Raw genomic sequence first — 19155 nt, 5'->3', positions numbered from 1 at the left:
TCCCACAAGACATTTTTCATAGCCATGCTTATCAATGGTGTGTATATATACACACACGTAACATATAACTGACATACAAACACACACCCATATGTATCTATATCCTTCTGAAATCTTCTGGCATAAAAATGACTATTTTATTGCTTTATTTAATTGTATTTCAGTGTTATTTATAATAAATACACTGGGTGATAAGTTTCTTCAAGGGAAAAATAATTAAATGTAGAATGACATACTTGCCCATTTTGTCTAGTGTTTAGATTATTAGCAGTCCTTTCTATTGGTCTTGACAAAATGTTTATAATTAACGTACGATGATAGAATCACATTCGAATCACTGTTAAATATGCTTAAATAATATAAAATAGTGTGGGAGATTTGTGTGTTTCTTCAAAATTTGTGAATAGCATCTTGCTTTTGATAGTTTTAGAGACTTGACAACAGTAGTTGCTTTTAGGAATTAGTATTTTTGTATATGTCTAAGTATTTCTGATATCCTCTGATTTATAAAGTAAGAAATGCATTATTGAATTGGCCATTTATTTTTTAGCTGCGTTTTTGAGGTCAGTCTAAAGAATATATTCTTTTTTATTAAAAAAGTGTAATTTGTGATTAGCCTGACAGCATAGAATTTTTTTTAAATGAATAAACTTTATTTTTCGATGCACAACAGAATTGAGCCGAAGTGTGGACAGTTCCCTCCGATGCACAACCTCCCCCACTGTCCACATCCCACTCCACAGTGGTACATTTGTTCCAATCGATGAACCTCCATTGACACATCAATATCGCCCGAAGTCCACAGTTTATATCAGGGTTCACTTTCCGTGTTGTACATTCTGTGGGTTTGGACAAATGTATGATGACACCCACGCACCATCGTAGTATCTTACAGAACAGTGTTACTGCCATACAAATCCTTTATGCTCTCTGCCTGTTTATTCCTCACTCCCCCTTCACCTCTAGCAACCACTTATCTTTTTACTGTCTTCGGAGTTTTAATCTTTTCTGAAATGTCATACAGTTGAAATCATGCACTATGTAGCCTTTTCAGGTAGGCTTCTTTCACTTAGTGATACACATTTAAGTTTCCTGCATTCTTTTCATGGCTTGTTAGCTTATATCCTTTAGCACTGATTAATATTCCATTGCCTGGGTGTGCCACAGTTTATTTATTTATGCATCTGCTGAGGGATATCATGGTTGCTTTCAAGTTTTGGCAATTATGAATAATACTGCTATAAATATCCATGTGTAGGGTTTTGTATGGATATAAATTTTCAGTTCATTTGGATAAATTCTAAGGAGTATGATTACTGGTTCCTATAGTAAGAGTATGTTTAGTTTAATAAAAAATTGCTGAACTATTTATCTTCCAAAGTGGCTATACCATTTTGCCTTCCAACCAGTAATATCTTAGAGTTCTTCTTGCTCCACTTTCTTGCCAGAATTTGATGGTGTCAGTGTTTTGGATTCTGGCCATTCTAATAGCTGTGTAGTGGTACCTCATTGTTTTGATACGCAGTTCTCTAATGACATATGATATTGAACATCTTTTCATACACTTACTTGCCATCTGTATATTTTCTTTGGTGAGATGTCTGTCTTATAAAGTATTTGGCCCATTTTTAATCAGGTCGGTTGTTTTCTTATTATTGAGATTTAAGGACTCTTTGTATATTTTGGGTAATGGTCCTATATCACATGGGGGTTTTTGCAAATACTGTCTCACAGTCTATGGCTTCTCTTTCCATATTCTTCAGTGAGATTTAATGAAACCAGCTTATGAATTATTTCTTTCAGGGTTGTGCCTTTGGTGTTGTATCTATAAAGTTATCTCCATGTCCAAGGTTGTCTAGATTTTCTCCTAAATTATCTCCTGACTTTTAGTTATATATTTTGCATTTAAATCTGCGATCTACTTTGAGTTAATTTTTGTGAGGGGTATGAGACCTGTCTAGATTCATTTATTTGCTTATGGATGTCCAGTTGTTCCAGTACTGTTTGTTGAAAAGGTTGTCTTTGCTCCATTATATTGCCTTTGCTCGTTTGTCAAGGATCGGTTGACTATATTTATGTGAGTTCATATCTGTTCTCTCTGTTCCATTTCATTGGGCCATTTGTTCTTTTGTCAGTACCACACTTTCTTGATTACTGTAGCTTTATGGTAAGGCTTGAAGTTGGGTTACTTTTAGTCCTCGGACTTTGTTCTTTTTCTTCAATAGTGAGTTGGCTATTCTGGATCTTTTGCCTATCCATACAAATTTAGAATCAGTTTGTTGATATGCACAAAATAATTTGCTAGGAATTTGATTGGAATTGCATTGAATGTAAAGGTCAAGTGAGAAAAATTGACATTTTGACAATATTGAATTTTCCTGTCCATGAACATGGAATAGCTATCCATTTATTTAGATCTTTGATTTCTCTCATTAGAAGTTTGTAGTTTTCTTCATATAGACGTTGTATGTATTTGGTTAGATTTATATCTAAGTTTTTAATTTTGGGGGGATGCTAATGTAAATGGTAATGTGTTTTAAAATTCACATTCACTTATTCATTGCTGCCATATAGGAAAGTGAGTGACTTCTATACATTAACCTTGTATTTTGCAACCTTGTGATAATTATTCATATATTCCGGAAGATTTTTAGTTGATTCTTTTGGATTTTCTACATAGACGATCATGTCATTTGCGAAAAAAGACAGTTACATTTATTCCTTTCCAATCTGTGTACCTTTTACTTCCTTTTGCTATCTTAGTGCATTAGCTGGGACTTGCAGTATGATGTTGGAAAGCAGTGGTGAAAACTGACATTCTTTCCTTGTTCCTGATCTTAGTGGAAAACTTTGGATTCTTACCAGTAAGTATGATGTTAGCTGTAGGTCTTCTGTACGTGTTTATATCAGTGTTCTCCAGAGAAATGGAACCTGTGTGTGTGTGTGTGTGTGTGTGTGTGTGTGTGTGTGTGTATACACTCCTTCTGTGGAGTTTTTTTTTTAACTCTCAGGCTTGTCTACTCTGAGCCTCCAGTAATTCCCCCATTACAGTTCGGGTTTTTCTGCTCCAGCGCTGCTTCCCTCAGAGGTTTTTGTTTGGGATTTTTATTTTGCTTTGGCAAGTTGTGGTTCTCTGCATCCTCTTGTCTTTTCTCTCTAGTGTCTGAGGCAGCAGTTTGCCCATGACCTCACTCGTCTGTTGGATCTAACAGAAGTTGTGATTTTTGTTTACTCAGCTTTTTACTTGTTGTTATGATGGACTGGCGACTTGAAGCTTCTTAACATGGTGGATCAGAAATTGAAAGTCCCTAAGGATATCTTTAGTTCTTCCAAAAATGCATTGTTGAGAATCCACTTCTTTTCCTTAAAACTCTCTAGGAATTTTCTTGAGGAACAATTCCAGTATTGTTATATAATCAGATAATGTGGCCTTAATAGTTAACGCCCCAGGGAAGTGGGAGATCTGCTACAAAGGTCTGTGGTTATTATAAGATAGTATATTTTGTTTAAGGATCTGACAAGTATAAATCTTTTTTGCTCCTATACTTTTCCAGATAAGAACAGAAAAGACTGATTTTCCACAAGACTAAAATCTTTTAAAATACACTCACTGCCTGCTCTTTGTATCAAAAAAAGAAAGAAAAGTATTTGGCCCATAGTTTTCTTTTTCAGGGGGCTAAGTTCTTTACACACGGTAATAGTATAATGTGTCCATTTTTCTGTTGTTGTGGAATGGCCTCAAACTTAAAAAAGATGATAGCAGTTGCAGATTAGAGAGCAGTATATCATAGATATCTGCCTCATGAAGATATTTGCGAACAACAGTTGATAGCGCACTTGAAGCAATGTAAGATTCTATGCATCAATTACAAATATAAGTTAGACAAGTTCCTTTTAATTTCACCTACATTTTTCAGATTAGTAGTATTTAAATTGTAACTATGACGTGAATACGCATGTAACTCCGTATGTGTGTGTGCCCTCTCCTGGTGAGGGAATTGGTGTGACCCTTTTACACTTTATGAAAGTTAATATGGATGAAAACTTACTTCTTTGATTTCTCTCACTGGTTTTCTCTTAGTTTGGCTCTTTTTTTTTTAACCTGAAATTTTGAACACCCAAGTATTTCTTTTAATTATACAGATAATATATATGAAATTTGTAAAAAGTGAGAAAATTTGCCAAGGCAAAAATGAAAAATATCACATCCTTTTAGCTCCTTTTAGCTTTTTCTGTCTCTCTTCTCTCATCCCTCCTCCTTCCCTCCCTCTCTGTCCTCTTTTCCCTTTTTCCCCACTTGCCCTCTCTCTCTCTGTGCTCCTGTCTGCCTCTCTCTTCCTGTCTCTCTCCCTCTCTCCATATGTTATTAGCGTTGTTTTTAAAGGTATGGAAACATATTCTTCTCTTGCCTCTTTTTTCACTTAACTGTAATTATTCATTTACTTAGTGACAGAGAGCTACATATCACAAATTTAATGAATAAATATTATTCATTAAATTCATTATTCATTCAAAATTCATTATTCAGTGATTTGTATGATCCATTCAACCACTTCTCTATTGTTTGGCATTTAGATTTATTCCTTTTTTTTTTTTAATACTGTAAGCAGTACAGTATTACACACACTCTTAAGTATACTCGTATGCTTGGTCAGTCATTTTTTTAGACTAGCATTTACTGTTAACTTCATTATTTTTATTAGGATACTAGTAGGCCTTGACGTTTGTTCTTCATTTGTTTATCTCCAGCTCTTTTCAGAGTTTAGTAGGCTGTAAGTAAATGTTGAAAGAAAAAAATTGCATTTTGCAGTATTTGAGGCTGTTGTTCCCACAGGTTTATACATTCAAAAAGTCGTGATGGTCCACAGAGTCCTGGTCTTTAGGAGTAAACCATGTACAAAGGAGCAAGATAAACTGTACCATGCTTTGCCCTTTTGAAATCTAGTGGCAGTGTCTTTAGTTTTAAAGATAGTGTTTATCTGATATTGTGTTGAAAAATAATGCTTCTAAAATAAATCTCTCTATATTCAGTTTAAATGGCCATGCATGCTAATTATGTAATACGTAAATATATCCCATGATATTATAATAAATACGTATATAGTACATACCCATGTACATATATATGGTCATATATATAATATATGGAATATATATAATATATAATAAATATATAATATGTGACCATATATATAATACTTTAACTTTTTTTTTGTAAGTTTTATTGAGGAATATTGGGGAACAGTGTGTTTCTCCAGGGCCCATCAGCTCCAAGTCGTTGTCCTTCAATCTAGTTGTGGAGGACGCAGCTCAGCTCCAAGTCCAGTTGCCGTTTTCAATCTTAATTGCAGGAGGCTCAGCCCACCATTCCATGGGGGAATTGAACTGGCAGTCTTGGTGTTGAGAGTTCACGCTCTAACCAACTGAGCCATCCAGCCTCCCACTGGCAGCTCAGTGGCAGCTGATTGCCTTCAATCTAGTTCTGGAGGGTGCAGCTCACTGGCCCATGTGGAAATCGAACCAGCAACCCTGTTGTTCAGAGCTGGCGCTCTAACCAACTAAGCCATCCAGCCGACCTTTAACTTTTTTATAGAACACTTTAATCCTTGTATGCTAGTAGACTTAATTTATGATTTTTCCTTTAAGACTCTCTGGCTTAAAATGCAGTCACATTTTCTAAATCTTCCTTATGACCTCAAATTTTATCTGGCATCAAAGATCAGGGAGGTTTTCCTTCTGACTGGTTAAGGTTAAGTTAGTTAAGTCTTAGACTTGGTTAGGGGGACAGTGTTCCTCTGTCCCAAGATGTCTGGCAGCAAAGTGGAAGAAGAATGGTAACAGGACTGTCATTTACGGGACAAAGATTTATCGGAATGAGAAGAAACACTGGCTGTGATTGGCTAAGGATTCCGGTAACACATGTTTGAGTTAGCAAAGGAAAGGTTTCTTTCTGGCCTGAGAAGCAGGGTTGATGATGATGTCATTCCTTGAGGGACAATTCCTGAAGCAGAGCAAGGTTTTCTTGTTTCTTTTTTTTCAGGGGGTGTGGAGGTCAGAGATACTGAATTTGGGTTGGATTTGTAAATGGTGCCAGGCCCCTGGAATGTTTACTTAGAGATGTCAGCCAGTCAGTCGGAATGTGTTTCTGGGTCTTAAGAGAAAGATCAGGGCTGAAAATACAAAGTTGGGTCCCAGCAATTAATTGTTGTAGTCTGGCTGGCTGATGATATCACCGGCCTGTTTTTCAGTGGAGACACAACTGAGATTATGGATAGGGCAGTCATTCATTGTATGGGATTGACTCCTGCACTGAGGACTTTTAGCATCCTGGCCCCTGGGCACTAAAGGCCCATTGGAGTCCTCCAATTTTATGACATTCAAAACTTCTGACTTCCCCCAAATTCCCAGAAAGATTGAGGAGAGGCTGGAGGAAAGATCATGATACCAACACAGGTTGAAGTCTACTGAAATGATAGCACAGAACAACTTCGTCCAATAGACACGGGATGAAATCCCTATGTGTAGTGTTAAATTTTCTAGTAGACACATTAAAAATTAAGAAAACAATAATATTATCTTTAATAACATTTTATTTAACCAAGTATAATCAAAATATTATTTCAACATGAATCAATTAAAATTTAATGGGATGTTATACATTCTCTTTTTCGTATTAAGTTTTCAAAATCCACTGTATGTTTTACATAGAAAGTAGATCTAAATTTGGACCAGTCACATTTCAGCCGCTTGATAGCTGCATGCAGCTGGTGTTTACCCAGACATCATATAGGTATAGAATATGCATCTGCTAATGGAAGAGAATTTGTGGTTTGCCTTTCCAGAAAGCATGTTCTCTCATCTTCTAAAAACATTTCCTTCTTTATTCCTATGAATCGGTAGTCAGATGTTCTAGAGACCTACTATACCTCACATCTTTTAATTTATTTTATATATATATATATATATATAATAAATTAAATATATATATAATAAATTAAATATATATATATTATATATATATATATATGTTGTTTTTTTTTTGGTGAGAAAGCACTCTACTCTTCTTTATCAAGGACATTGCTGTGATTTAATTTACATGACCTGTGGTGATTTAAATTTGTTCTTTTGCACATTGCAACCAGATGGAACTGACTCGTGCAGTTCCACAAAGATGTGTTGTTACCACAAGCATGTGTTGAACTTTATGTTACTTAAAAGATAACTCTCCTAAGAAAATTAATACAATACAGATAGGTTTGTATTTCAGTTCATATTGTGAAATACTTGTTCTTGATAGAGGAGTCAGTCCTGGTTTCCATGAAGAAAAACAAAGTATAAAATGTCATCCCACAAGTCTGATGTAGAGTCAAGAATGAAAACTCTGTCCTCTTGTTTCTTCTTGAAAGTTAAGTCACCATATCCATTTGGGTAATTATAGTTTCATTCTTTGGGGATTCTTGAGGCTAACTTGGTAGATTCTCACTGGCCATGTCTAAGAATGGGTCTATACATCTCCCCTGAGTTGTTATGTTAACACTGAAATCCACAATTTTTTTTTTCAGGCCCTATAGCTTGAACTAATGAGGAAATTCACAGTTCCTTTCTGGAATCTTTGCACTTGTGGGAGAATTTGGATATGCAGAAAGGGGAGAAGGAATTCACACAAAATAGTAAACTCATTTCGTAAAATGTTGCTAATTTCCCAGCAGATGTATTCTAAAGAAAACTACAAATAATCTTTATGTCAGATCTTATTTTCTTTTGATATTGAGGTAGTTTTATAGCATAGGGCAATATAATTCAACATAAAACTAAGATTCTTTCCTAATGAGTGGATTGTATCAGTCATTTTAAAATGGGCATCTTCCTTTTCCCCTTCTTCCCATCCGCTTTGACATTTGACAATTTCTGAAGGCATTTTTAATTGTTACAAATGTGGGGATGAAGGAGAGCTACTGAGATCTAGTGGTAGAAAGCAGGGGTGCTGCAGAACATCATACAATGCACAAGACAGCCCCCATAACAAAGAGTTATCTGGTCTAAATGTCCATATTGCAGATGTGGAAAAGCCCTGATCTAAAAGAACATCTCAGTTATGGCAATGAACTTCCTATAAACAGGGCGTATTTACTCTCTCCATGAGCAACGTTTCTTTTGGCCATATTCAGTATCAAGTAGCAGAAAAATGTAATAGAAACTTCTTGGGTACAACAAGTAATACAGGTTCAAAATTATACTGTTTTTATTTTTATGGTGTAGATTTATTAGGAGGCTGACAGGAAGTAACGGAGCCTGCGTAAATGCTGTGAGGTTATATAATCCATTAATAAAAAAGTATAATCCAGATCTGCTAAATGAACTTTGTTTCTTTTCTGACTTTCATTTTGTGACACTTTAGAATTTGAGAAGGAACCATAAAAGGGGAAAAAAAATAGCCCTGGATTTAATTGATTTGCACACACATCTTTAGAAATTCTAAGATGGGATAAAAATGGTTGCTAAACGAGGAAATGTAGAGATGAGTGAAGGACGTTCAGAATTACAGCAGCATGAATAAAGGCATAGTGCTGTTAATGATACTGGCTTCATATTTGCCTAAATACAAGCAAATTTTTTCACTTTTAACTTCTTGGATTTATGTTATTTCCTGTGTAGTTCTTCTGTTTTCATCAAATAATTTTACAAGTTTTCTGCAGTTCAAATTATAGGACACTCTGTAGGTATCTTCTTCAGTAATATATATGTTAAATAAGTTGAGTAATAAATAGCTTTCATTAAAACAGTGTATTTCTGGGCATTCATGTGAAAGGGAACCCTAAGTAAGTAAAGTCATTTTATCACTGAATCAAAAGCATTTCTTTGCTAGGGAGGGCTATCAGACATTTCATGATTGTGTCTAGTAGTCAGCGAATAATAAATGTCCTCCTTACGATGTCTTGGAGACGCAAGTTGTGTCCCTGTGTAATTAGTGTGTGTCCTTATAGTTTCAAACAGATAAAATAGTTCATTTTCACCATTCATTATGAGAAATATGTATTAATTTTGTAGATCAAGTTTCCATCGTCTGCCGTTTTTTAAGCAAACATCTGCCATTTCCATTCTAGTTATTATATAATAAGTCATATAGAGAATCTTAACACATAAAACTAAGTAGATTTTGCAAAGTCAAACAAAAATCAGATTAGGACATCCAGTTTTAAAATAAGTTTGGGAAGAGTCGATGACATAGTATTACCATCACTACTACTAATTTAAATTATTTAATATTAACTATGAACATGAAAACACTTTATATGCATTATCTCATTGAATCCTTAAAACAGTTCTATGAAGTAGAATGTTTTCTGTATTTTACACATAAGAAAACTGAAACCATACAAAGTTATACACCAAGTGGGTTGTGGAATCTAACCTAGGAAGTCTGTTTATTGGGCCCATGTTCTGGGCAATATTCTAACTTAAACTTCTATACAATTAGGAAAGTGTACAAAAAAGGTGTAGACATGGAAGATAGAATGCCTTAATAAAGGTAAAAGATAAAGCAGTCGGAAGTCTTGGAGGTAGTATTGGGATAAAATAAAAGTACGTACGTAATAGCACTGCCAGTAAAAACGTCAAATTAGTATAGGATTTGGATGATACATGAAAATTAATTGTTATGACCAAAGACATCATTTGAGAAAATCTGGAAAAGTCACAGCTAGAGGTGGATATACTTGTAAACCGACAGATTACATTTTGGGTTGAGCCTGTGCATTTGGTCAGTGAGCAGCCAACTAGGAATGTCTTTCTTCACTGCATTCCCAGGATACAGAGTTTTGGGGGGAAAGTTAAAGGAAACCTATGGTCATTTTGAGATGTGCCTGATATGGGTGGCCAGACAATTGTTGATAGAATCTTTTCATTGCAATTATTTTTGTTACAACTTTTGTCAATATTAAAAACACTTACATGATGCTTTTGTATGCTTCGACAATACTTCTTGGATGAAATAAACTGTAAAGTTCATTTTTCCTACCTGTACTGTTTCGAAACATGCATTAAAAGCCAATGTCATGCCTAGGGTTAACAAGGAATATAATATTATATTTGGTACAAAATCTTAATTAAATGTTCAAAGTATAAAATGAGAAGAGAGTGAATATAGATTCTTGGAGAAAAAGACAAAACCTAGTTTACCTATTTAGCAGTGTACACCTTTTTCTGGCCATGGAGGAGAATCTTAACGTCAATCTTTCTCTGTTTTGTTTTCATTAGAATATTCGTAATTAAAAAAAAAATTCAGTTGGATTTTTATTTCTTCTCAAAATTCTTTTACTCATTCCCAACTCTTCAGTACTGTTTCTTCAGGCTGTGCAAGAGACAAACATTCAACAGCCTATGTTTTAATAAGATAATCCATGTTGGATTTGATAAGGAGCCACTTGACATCATTATAGACCAAGAAAGGTGGAAATATAGGTCAATAGTCATTTCCTTGTTTCCTACAGAAAATAAATGACTTAATACATGATAGTAATCTTTCTTCTCTCTAGGCGCAGAGAACCAGTGATGTTATTTCATTATGTATTCCATTCCGTGTTCTGGATGTTGTTTTTTTTATTACTATTCACATGATTTTCATAAAGGGAAATGGCCAATGAATATGTTAATGTATAAGACTCTTAAACTTGTACTTTGGCAAATATCTATTCAATTTTTTTTTTAATGTTTTGATAACCATGAAAGTTTGCAAAACATAAACTCTAGAGACCATATTAGTCAGAGCAGAGTTAATTCTTGTCTTGAATATGTAGCTACTAAAATGACTCGTTTATATGTTTTTTTTCTCTATTTCAACCAAACTTGTGTTTTCTGAATTTGACTTATGTATTTATTATAGGATTTGAACATCCTCAGCTTAAAAGAAATCTTCCTCTGTATGTAACAGATCCTATACAGAGGGTGCCAAAAAAATGTATACACATTTTAAGAAAAGAAAAAACTGTATTAATTGTAATACTTAATATATACCAATAACAAAAGATGAATACAAGTCACGTTTGACTTCTGCAATTACAAGAGGTGCTCAAAGTATTTACCATCAGCGTCCAGACAATTCTGATTATGAAGAGTTACTGCTTGAGCATAGATAACATCTCTTAAAATGTGTATACATTTTTTTGGTACCCCCGGTATATACTGAAATTATACAATATACCCAAATATTCCTGTATTTTAGAATGTGGTAGATCTGCTAAGGGATAATGGAGGAATACATGACATGGTTGGCTTTTTCTCCTGGGCTTCCTGCCGCAACCTTCATGTACAATCTGGAAAAATCAATGCCATCCTTGACACTTCCTCCTCCTTGTATACAATCAAAGCTTGTTCATTCTTCCTTGAATATATTTCCTCCTCCTTATTCCCACTGCTACCGCCTTCGGTCAAGCTCTTACCACCCTCCCCTGGGATATTGTGGTAGCCTATGAACTGGTTGCACTCCCTTCTGCATCAAATCCCATATGTTTATAAGCCATCTTCCAAATTAATTCTGCTGCTGTCTTTCTAGTAAACACAAAGCTTAAACACGTTATGCTTTTGCTTCATAAGCCTTCAGGACTCCCCATTGCTGCCTGTTGGATAAAGCTCAAACTCGTTTCTTCCTCATTTACCTCAAGGTGTCTTGTGGCAGGGAGCCTTTCTCTCTTGTTCACTTGTACCCCTAACAGCTAGCACATAGCAGGCATTAAAGAAATCTTTGTGAATGAATAAATGAATTACTATAACATATAAGGTTCTTTGCTACCTAATCCCAAGTTACCTATCTTGTGTTACCTGCAGTTTCTTCAATGAACACTATGCACCAAATCCTTTATTATTATTCACAAATATGGGGGATTTCATAGCCCTAAGACTGTATGTATGCTCTTTCCATCTGTCTGTCAATAACCATCAGTCACGTAAGTCAGACCCAGGAGAATGAATTGATTGTATATCTGTCAGTATTTCTTCTGTTTATCAACCCAACAAATATTTGCTGAGCACATACTACGACATGTTGGACACTATTGTAAGTCTGGGAATAAGGATACTGCTACCGTGTTTCCCCGAAAATAAGACCTAACCGGAAAATAAACCCTAGCATGATTTTTCAGGATGACGTCCCCTGAACATAAGCCGTAATGCGTCTTTTGGAGCAAACCTTAATATAAGACCCAGTCTTATTTTTGGGGTAAAATGGTATGAACAAAAAGACAAAGCCATGGCCCTCCTGGAATTATCATTCTAATGTAATAGCAAATAGAGAATTTGTCAGGTAGAGATGAATACAAAGGTGGAACAGAATATACAGAGGCCTGGAGGAGAGAGCATGGTTGAGTTGTAGCCTGAGCAGAATGGTAGCAAGGGGGGGTCGGCTAACTGGTTCAAGGCACATTGGATAACTGGTTAGAGGTACCCGCTGTAGGGGAGGGTAAAGATTTCAGAATGACTGTAACACTATTTCCCTTCAGTGTATCCATAACTGACCTGCTTTGCCTTGCCGCTCCCACTTCAGCCCTGGCTCCCAGCATTTTGTTATATCAGGAGTTTGGAGCACACTAGCCCACGTGGCTTGGACAGTTCTGGGCTCATACAGCTTTGCAGCTAAAGTCAGAGTATCTAGCAGTTGAAAATCTCTATCCCTGGTCGTTATAGAAAATAGATAGTAGTCCCCGAGTTAGATTACCTAGTGTTTTCATAACCTTGGGCAGATAACTTAATCTCTGTGAACCTGAATTTTCTTGTCTAAAATGGATATAGTTTTTTTAAAAAAGGTATTGGGGGGACTAAATGACTAGAATGAAACTCTGTACAGCTTTCTTTTGTTCACTGATAAATCCTGAATACCTAGACAGTACCTGGTACTCAGTAAAGTATGTTTTTAATAAATCAGTGACTGAGTAAATGAATGACGTAATGCATGTAAAGCACATGAAATGATACCTGGTACCTAAGTGCTCAGTAAATCGTAGTTATTATTATTATAGTTGTTAATGTTATTTTTTAAATTATGAGACCCCGTGATCCCATTGTGGCTGTGTTGCAAGTGTAACTGTCTGTGTGGGGGGCCCGTGTACTGCCTTGGCCCTTCTGTCCAGGCACGTGGTGCCTGGTTGCCGTACGGAGGTGTGTGTGCCCACAGAAGGAGGCCTAGGACGTGTGGTAGCTTCCTGATTCTGTCTCCTTCTGTCCTCCAGCTCTGGCCTCTCCGGGGGCTAGGCTCTCAGAATTAGTTTCTGCTACTCCTGTTTTGTGGAGGGAATCTTATTTCTGGCTTCCTTTTCAGAATTGAACTCACTTCTCTCATATATATACATTTAAGAGATATAATCGACATACGTTATTACCGTGTTTCCCCGAAAATAAGACCTAGCTGGACAATCAGCTCTAATGCGTCTTTTGGAGCAAAAGTTAATATGAGACCCAGCCTTATTGTATGTTAGTTTCAAGTGTATAACGGAATGATTAGATGTTTGTATGTGGTTAAATGATAACCATAACAGGTCTAGTTATCCTATCATCTGTCATCCGTCACTGATCATACATAGCTACAGATTTTTTTTTCTTGGGATGAGAACTTTTAATATCCATTCTCTTAGCAATCTTGAAATATAGATTACAGTGTTATTACCTATAGTCACCATGCTGTATATTACCTCCCCATGACTTATTTTGTAACTGGAAGTTTGGCCTTTTGACCACCTTCACTCACTCCCCACACATACATACAGCTCCCCCCCCCGCCCCCAACTCTGTCACCCACCAGTCTCTTCTCTCTAGCTGTGAGTTCAGTTTTTGTTTGTTTGTTTTCGTTTGTTTGTGTTTCAAGATTCCACTTATAAGTGAGATCGTATGATATTTGTCTTCCTCTGTCTGACTTAACTTCCCTTAGCATGATATCCTCTAGATTATAATAACAAGATTTCAAATAACAAGATTTCCTTCTTTGTGTATGGCTGAGTTATTCTCTTATCTTTACACGACACCAAGGGTCACTTGTGAGCCCTTCCTGATATTCCAATACCTGCCCCTACCTGTTAGAACTCTCCCTGGAAAGTTAATACTGCCCAGCTGAACTGAAGTTTTGCCTTTCCTCTTTAGGGTTTGGTTGGTGGTAGGTTGGCACTTCTCTTGCCATATTTTTTTCTGGTTTTTGACCTGGTTTCTGTTCTCCAGCCCCTGGCTTGCGCCCATTGTCTCCAATGTGCCTCATGGTTCCTGAATACGGCGCAGATAGATTGAGATGGTTGTGGCATAGCAGAGACCCTCACTGTATGTTCATGGAAAGATTTGGCCAACTCGCAACCCCCAAGTGTGTGCAGCTCTTCAGAATATGAATGACAAAAATAATTGTTTTACAGTTTGTGTTAATGCTAGGGTAGAAGGCGTTATTCAGAAGGTCAGATCATATGTCTAAAATATTAACATGAACTATACATTGTAGTGATAATTTAGCATTTTACCAACATAGGAAATAAAATGATTTTTGCTATCAGGAAAATATAATTACTGCATTGCACACACAGTTTTACTAGTCTTTATGAGAGATAATTCCATGTGTCAGTGTGAGGTATTTATGGAAGGGTTGTGTTTTTGAGACTGAAGACAAATATTTCAGAATTATGTATATATTGACCACTGAAACCACTGAAGGGAATTTAAGTTGAGAGTCCCAATAGTTTGGCTCTTAGTCCTGCCAATAAAAAGTGGTCATTGATGTGATACCCACTTTCCCATCCTGTAAAGTAATGAAAGATGAAAGACTGGGTTAGAATAGCAAAGTGTATAATTGAGCTGATTTTTGTTTTGTACCATTTTAGGTACTTTGATTATGCATATACCCTCTACAAAATGACTAATCAGTTCGAGGATATATGAGCTTAGGAAAATATACTTTCACACTTAATCTAAGTGATTGTAAATTATGTGTGATGTCCAAATATGTCTTTATTGAGTATAAAATGTAGAAGATAAAGTTTCTATATCATCGAAGTGTATGTAACTCTTGTGAAAATATTGAAAGAGCCACCAAGGATATGAATATTTTCAAAACACTAGGTAGCGGATGAGATTACCATAGATTTTTCTGGATGTTGACATCAGGATGGGCTGACATGCTAAATTAATTATGAGATATTTCTAGGATAGGAATGTATAATAATATCAAACCAAAGAAATTTGTTAAAAGCTTGATTCAAAGGGAAAAAAAGGTGTGAAATAGCTTTGAAACCAGGGGCTTATTTGACTCCATATTATAACCCAAAATGTTGATTCTCATCTTGTGACCTTGGACAGTTTAACCTCCTTATGTCTCACATGCTTCGTCTTCAGATAATATAGCATTGACCTCTTGGGTTGCTATAAGCACAGGATCTGGTTCATAGTAAATATGCAAATGGTAGGTGTTACGTTTGTTACTAAGAATAATAAAATAATCACTGGTTTATGCTACTATGTGATTTGTTGAATAGCGATAGATCACTGAAACGATTGGCTGAGTATAATTCCAGTCTGTTAGGTTTGTTTATCCTTACCTATAAAGAGCAAGAGGAATTCACTGATTCTCTTGCATTTCAGCACAAGTTTTGGGGTTGGGGTAAAACAGTTATGTTTTCTCAAAAAAAACAAACAAGCGACCTATTAGTTGGTTGGACTGGTATATCTGTGGTAAAGACTTGAAACAAATTGCTATTGTTGTTTTTATTGTTGCTGTTATGGTAGAGGTGACTCAAGAAAGGGGAGAGGAGTTGCCTTTTCTAAGAAGCATTTTTTTTTTTTAAGGAGGGCGCAGCTCACAGTGGCCCATGTGGGGATTGAACCAGCAACTTTGGTGTTATCAGCACCATGCTCTAACCAACTGAGCTAACTGGCCGCCCCTCTAAGAAGCGTTTTTTAAGTAATAGCCTAATTTCCTTGTAATCTGATTCATTTGCTTTTTCAGTAGGAAAATGTACTCAAAAGATAATACTTTTAACCATTTGGCATGCTGGCATTATAAACCGTTAAGAGTCTTCTGTGAAAGTTCTTAATCAACTTGGTGCAATGAATCCTGAATTGCTACTCATATATCCCTTCCATTACTGACGCGGGTATGGATGGAGACGATTGATATTTCTCATCCCTTGTTAACTGAACGTGAAGATTTAAGGTGGATATGTAATTAAGTGATCATGTTCTGTACCTCGAGACATCAAAACACCAGTAGATATTTTTGGCTTATGAAGGAAAAATCTTATTTAAAATTAGGTCTATTGAATATTGACTAGGTGGCTCTTTATTACCTGATTGTGCAAACTGGATGACTGACTCCCAGTCAGGAGGAGGGAGAAGAAAAGACCTGCATTAAGGGAGTGGGAGGGCAGATTGTAGTGGTTGACCGGGAAAGTCATCCCTGCCTGTTCTGTTTTTACGAGATACGGTCATTGAGCATCAGTCCCTTTCTTCCTGCATATTCTATTCAAAATATTTTGATCTGGTAAGATCAACGACGGTTGTATTTTTACAGCTTTTGACTAGGAGAGTTACTATCTTCTGGACAGTTGTGTTGCCAAATCTTACTGGGCTAATAGGAATATACAGAGTACCATTTTCATTCAATTCACATGTAATTGGTCACTAGCCAACTAATAAATCTGATGTGACTATGTGCTTTCATTGGTAACATTTACTCATAAAAAAAATAACATGGGTGTATACGTGTGTATGCCTGTGTATATGAATATAGGCACACATATAAATTATATAGGGTTGTATAATATCAAAATGTTTGTCACAACATGAATATACAAAGAGTACCATGTCACTACAGTTGATGACTGTGTAATTTTATTTACCTCTTGGGAATCAGTTGAGCTTTTGATTCCATAGCAAATGTGTTTTGATTAAGATCGTGGCAAGATATGTTTGACAGCAATTTCAACTTATTAGAGTTTATTACATATTTAAAGTCTACAGTCAACTGAGATTGTATGTATCTGATTTTAGTTTAGAGAGATAAATCTATCAATATTTTGTTCCAAGCACTGTATCCTCACTGCTGTACAATTACCATGCACTCTATAAAAACCAAATGCCTTCCTGGATGATCTGGAATATGTTGTGATGCTCACTGCTTATGTTTATGCTAAACAGGGTTAGAATGATGAATGCAGAGATTAATATGCTTTATACATATTTACGATACGACTTTCAGGCATATATACAGATTGAATCTGCACTTGTTGAAAGAATTTAATAGTTAAGGATTGGTTGTTTAGCTGTGAACATTGTTATTTTTGTTATTTATTATGGTTGTGGCTTTGGATGATCAGGAAAAGAAATATTTTCAGGGAAAACTTAATTTCTTAAACAATTTTTGAAAATATGGTTTATTTTTTCACGTTCACAAGAAACTAATATGTACATCCTGTTTTTAATACATGTAAAATTATTCAAGAACAACAGTTAAAAGAAAACCATCATGAAAATGCAGTGATATTTAAATGTGCTCAATGGAACATGGACTCAGTTAGGTTTTCATGATGTATCAGTTTTTAACCTCAAAGACTGTGGTTAGCTTGCATTTTTTAAAATTAGTAAGTTTATCAGAGCCAGTGAGGAAAATGGTTAAAGTGTATCAGTTGTAAATTGGTACAAAGCACTAAAAGGGACATTAGCCTCTAATCAGATTCTAACAGTTCATTAAACCTGCCTTTCCAGAATCGCTCTTTGTTTTTTTCCGCTTCTTTGCAAGGCATCTTCTTCCCTTTTCGTCTGAACAAGACCTCCTCTGGGTAGGAAGCAATATCAACTCATTCTTCATTGTCTACCAACCAAACAGCCTACAGGATGCTTTGTTAAGGGAGATTCTGGGCTGCTGTGAAAGGCAGGGCAGTTGAGGGCTGGTCGCTGCAGGAAGGTTTTCCTGAGACTAGATGGTGGCAAGTCAAGCTGGCTGTTTCTAACTGCAGAAGCAAGTGACACATTAGGATTTGAGATGCGTGCCTGATGTGTAAACTCACCAGCCTCCATGAAAGGATTCTCAGCTTGGAACAAATTAACTGAGCTCGTCAGTAATGCCACAATTCCTTCAGCTCTAAGCTACCTATTAGGATACAACATCCCTAAAAAATATGGACAAGTTAAAAGCAAAAATTAAAAAAAATAAATGTACTCTGAAATTTTAATAGTATTTTACGTTTCTAAGAAAAAAAACATGGCATTAATTTGTATTCTTCTTTTTATTACCTAATGGACTAGGTAGCATGGAATTTTTAAGTGCTCATTAGTTAACTCTAGAGTAAATTTGCTTTTTCTTCTTGTTGATTTTTCCAAGCAAATATTTGTGATAAGAGGCCCTCTAAATTTTATTTATTAAAGTATTTTTCTTAAACAAAAAGAGGAGTTAAGAAATAGAAATAATTAGAGCTTCCTTATACTGCACTCTGTTAGTATTATTTGGTGATGAAAACATTTAGTTTGTGATTTGTTGAAGTGGAAGTTGTTTTTATTTAACTGTTTATTTTGTAGAAAAGCAACTACTGTATGAAAGGTGGAAATCCTGAAGGTTTAGAAATGATATTAAACTTTGTCACTAGGTGGGCAAAATATTTAGAAACATCTCTTTCTTTGGATAAGACCACTTTAGTGTCGTATGGTTACTCTATAAGTGAGCAAAAGAACCATTCTAAAAACTGAGACAAATTTAGTCATTTCAGTTTCTCAGTTTTGTCAGTAGATAAGGGTAAGGTTGGCATTCTAAACATGTTTTAAAGCATGAGCTTGATTTTAGCCTTAAGCAAACACTGCTATGTGGCTTTCTGACTCCCTTCATAGGTTATTGACTTCAGAAAATCCCCAAAGCAGTGAAAATTAGTAGAAAATAACCTCGGCTTAATCTTTTTATAAATGTAGTTTGAAATTATATTAAGCCACAATAGAAATAAGGTTTTCCTTTCAAGAGATGTCTAATTGAACCAAACATATACTAGAACAACAAAAAAAAATTGTTATTTATTCTTTGGTTGTGACTTCAGCTTAATAATTCACTCTTAATCCAAGATTTATGTTAGTTGTTTTTAAATGTTTGGGGTTGATATGTAAGAATTTTCATTTGATCAGAATTACCATGATACCAAAATTCAGTATGTCTAG

General features: G+C 35.6%; 1 protein-coding gene across 4 annotated transcripts in view; it reads left to right on the top strand.

The window, feature by feature from the left end:
- KLF12 (KLF transcription factor 12) overlaps positions 1–19155 on the top strand; it is a 400237-nt gene that overhangs the window by 156457 nt on the left and 224625 nt on the right. The gene's annotated exons all lie outside the window — the stretch shown is intronic.

The sequence above is a fragment of the Rhinolophus ferrumequinum genome, chromosome 4, assembly GCF_004115265.2.
Source record: "Rhinolophus ferrumequinum isolate MPI-CBG mRhiFer1 chromosome 4, mRhiFer1_v1.p, whole genome shotgun sequence".
In the NCBI taxonomy this organism is placed as follows: Eukaryota; Metazoa; Chordata; class Mammalia; order Chiroptera; family Rhinolophidae; genus Rhinolophus; species Rhinolophus ferrumequinum.
This window is presented reverse-complemented; position numbering and strand designations above follow the sequence as displayed.